The sequence below is a fragment of the Terrapene carolina genome, unplaced genomic scaffold (genome assembly GCF_002925995.2).
Source record: "Terrapene carolina triunguis isolate 2854851 unplaced genomic scaffold, T_m_triunguis-2.0 Scaffold374, whole genome shotgun sequence".
NCBI lineage: Eukaryota > Metazoa > Chordata > Testudines > Emydidae > Terrapene > Terrapene triunguis.
The window spans coordinates 3,320,227-3,324,198 of NW_020664725.1; the positions used below are offsets into that span (position 1 = coordinate 3,320,227).

General features: G+C 41.9%; 1 pseudogene; it reads left to right on the forward strand.

Moving 5' to 3' along the window:
• The first annotated feature begins 2,783 nt into the window (after nucleotides 1-2,783).
• LOC112113366 lies at nucleotides 2,784-3,665 on the forward strand (annotated as a pseudogene).
• Nucleotides 3,666-3,972: the final 307 nt, after the last annotated feature.

Consider the following 3,972-nt stretch of genomic DNA (forward strand, 5'->3'; position numbering starts at 1 on the left):
GAGACTTGCACAAGATCAGGCAGAAAGCCAGTGGCACAGCTGCAACTCTCCAGACTTAAAACCCAGGGCTCTGTCCACTAGGCAGCACTGATGTTTGGGCTGAATTTTGAGAGAGAGATTTTGGCTGTCTCGCTGAGTTTTTGTATGTAATAAAAATATGTTAAAAGAATGTTTAGGTTGCAAAAGTCAACCTCTGAAAAGTCACATACCAGAATAAAGGTCGCCTGTGCTGCCTTAATTTGGCCCCCTTGTGTGTATGCATTGTGGTGCGGTTTTAATTACATGATTTCGTATTGTTTTTCTGCCCCACAGGTCCTCTGCCTCCTTCACTGCACAGGATGGACAGTGCTCACTGACTGGGTAACTATTTATATTTCTTTTTATCCTCCTCATTCACTGTGTGGCCCCATGCATTATTTACTGTCTGCCATCTAAACCTGCCTTGAATACAGAATTATCAATTTCCTCATGGGCTTTTCCATGGCGCTCTCCTTAATGAATTGAAGCCAGTTCAATGTTTGTACAGAACTATCTTCACAATAGGCTTGAGAAGGGCAGTGGTGTGTTATCTGCATTTTACAGATGGGCACTGAAACCCAGACATTGAAGCCAAAATTGTCCATTGTTATCTTGGGTGTCCCGTCTGAGAAGCGAGTCCTTAGCATTTTATAGCGCGTCAGAGCAGAGCGCCTATTAACCACAGTTTTGAGTGCCCAGCACGTCTGCAGCTCAGGTCACAGGCATCTCACATTGTGCCCCTAGCAGATGAGGACCACACGGTGGCCTGTGAAAACATTGGTTCATGTTACTTGCTCAGCATCACACAGGATCTCTACAGCAGAGTCACTTTCCTTTAGCCAAGAGACCATCCTTTCTCTCCCCCCACCCCCGCCTTATTCATTATGCATCTTCCAACTTCTGCAACAAATGAGACAAGGGGCCTATAGACAATATCCTCCTTCACTGCACAACCTTGGTTCATCCCTGGGGCGGATCCATCCTGTGCACTGAATGAGGCAGGTGTCATGTGGAAAAATAGTCTGTCATCATGTAATTAAAGACACTTGTAATGGACAGCCTCACTTCTGATCACTCCTAGCTTTTGAGGGTTTGACTTTGCAACCCTAATCGTGTTCTTTGAATGTAGATTTTTGAATGTAACAGAAGTATATAAATTTTCTTGTAAGAACAATTATCAATGGCATGTGTCAGCTCTTCTCACCTGGCCCTCAGCTGAGCCATCGTGAACGGACCGATCTCTCAAAGATGTTGATGCAGAGTTGGATCTGGAGGACGGATCTGAAGGTGGCTTTGTGGAAAGGCTCAGGGCGGGTGTTCCGGGAGCGAGGGTCAGTGTGGGAGAGCACATGAGAAGCTGATGAAACTGGCATCCGGAGGAGATGAGGAGAGAGGCAGAGCTGTGTAAGGTGTTGCAGGCCAGGAGCCCAAGGAAGTCGGGAGGTGTTGGGGGTGGGGATGATGTGGTTGGAGCCAGGGCAAGGGAGATAAAAAAATGCAGCTGCTAATAAGGTAAAGTTACAATAAAACATTTAACATACTATATCATACATGACTTATTCAGGATCAGATTAATATTCAAAGAATCCAGGTAAGATTCTGGCTTGCTGGCTGGGGAGCCCTCCCCTTCTGCATATGCTAAAAAGGATCACCAAACTTCTAACTATTTATCATCTTTTTGGCACTTCTCTTGCATGTACTCACTTGGTGTGAAAGCTTCTCCATCACAAGGACAGTCCATATTTTACTATACCACAAGTTCAAGTGTTGGGGAAAAGAGTGTTTCCATATGGGGAACTGAGATGCAGAGAGATAGTGACTTGCCCAAGGTCACACATGAAGTCAGTTGCAAAGCTGGATGTTTGAGTCCAAATCTCCTGAGTCCCAGTCTAGTGCCTTGACCCCAGAGTCATCCTTCCTCTCACCCCTCCCTGTAGCATCTCTGAAACTATTCTTTGTGGCTCTTAATTTCTTAGAGATTGAAATTTACGGAATATGTGTTACTTAAACTTCAGGTCAAAAACCTTTTTGCTACAGCAGAACTGCCAGTGGAAAAACTTTTAACATTTGCTGCTGCAATAGAATTGCTCTTGGGTTGGGGACTTATCCGAAGATAAGTTTGTTTGTTTTGCTTTTTAGATTTTTTTGCCTAAATGAATTGACTAGAATACAAAAAAACCCAACCAAAGACTGCTCTACTTTTAAATGTAAAGAAAGCTTTAATATTTAAGGCACAGTATGAACCCACAATTAATGGCCTTTGCAATAAAGAAAATAAAAATTTTAAACGACAAAATCCACAGCTTTGTGACAGCTGAAGTTCAGAGACAAGGCTGTAGCCGCTGCAGAGGCAGTGCCAAGTTCACTCCCTCCCCATTCCGCCCACCTCCTTTCCTGACTTTCTTTTCTCAGTTTAAAACTGTCATTTTTGTCATGTTCTCTTGCTCAACACAAAGTTTTCCGATCATATGAAATAAACTTTTAAAAGTTTAACATGTAAACCGGGACATGGGGATCAGAGAACTGTCCTGGATTTTAGGGGAATAGTGATAACTGACTGAAATCTTTTTTTCCCCAGTGAAACAGGTTTGTAGGTAGCCATTCTTTGTTAGGTGTCATGGGCAAGCGCGTTTGTCATCCAGAAACACTTTTCTATTAACTATTTGTTAATAAAGTATCTTGCAGCTGTTGTGTAAAAGAGGATGAGCCATTCAAACAGACCTGTTGATTAGAGATGGAAGGACCTAATTTTACCCCTCAAGGAAATGAAGAAGGCCTATGTGCTAATAGTGCTATATTATAATTATACAGGAAAACTTGTTCTGAGAGAAAAGGCAACTGATCATGTGGAGTTAGCAAATGTTGCCTTTTTGATTACATGTAGTTTCATGGTCCCAGAGAGCTTGAGGATTTTGATTGCCCTATGGAAAAATAACAAATTTCACAACCCGTATGTGCCTTTTTTATTGGCGATCCAACTCTTTGTGAATTGTTAACTGGAATAGTTTACAAAGTAAACTTTCTGAGGTATGGAAAGAAAACCTTGATCCTGTTGCACACAATCCAGTTTATTAAGGAAGGCGGTTTGTTTGTAGCGCTAGGAGCTGCCACGTTTCGTTTGTTAGCCAGAGCCATCGAGAGGTATTTGACTATGATTAAAAGGAGGCCTTAAGGTGCCAATAAAAAGTACAGGCTTTTCCTTCTTATAGGTTTATCTCAGTTTCCCTGTGTACCTTTCCAGTCTTCAACTGGAACTGTACTAACAACTTACCAGACTGCTCAACAGCGTTGCCTCTTTATTCCAAGAAATATGTTGCATTTTTCATCAGTATCTTTATAATCATTCTGGTGACAATTGTTATCATTTATGCACATATTTACTGGTAAAGTCCCATCGCCGTAATGTCACTAAGCATAATAACTCGGAGATCTATGGCACTGCTTAGGACATTTGATTGTAGTTGGCTTATTCAGTGCCTGTTGGTCTCCGTTGTTATTCTGTTGCTCCTAGATGTAGCCTGCAAAGTAAAATAGTGTGCCATTTATGCAAGCCTGCCTGGTTTATCGCCTTGATGAGCATTAATTCTGCATTGAATCTGAGCAAGGCAATGCGGCAGATTTTCTTTTGCCTTATTTTGGCTGTCTAGTGAAGATGAACAAGCATGGCCAGATTTTTGCCTATTCAGCCCACTGCAGATTACAGTCGAAGATAGTCTACAGCTTTTTAGGATCCAATTACGAAGTTTTTCAATCCTAGGGAAAAACTTTAACCAATTTTTCGAAACTTTGACTACCTATTTGTCACATAACTAGTTTTGGTTTGGGCTTTAATTTTGTAAGAGAACCGACTCAGGGAAGTATAAAATACAAAAATAATACAAAACGTAAGGCTGCAACAGTTCCCATCCTCCTATGCCCTTACACAGAAGTTTCTTGTTGCTTAGGGAGGGAGAC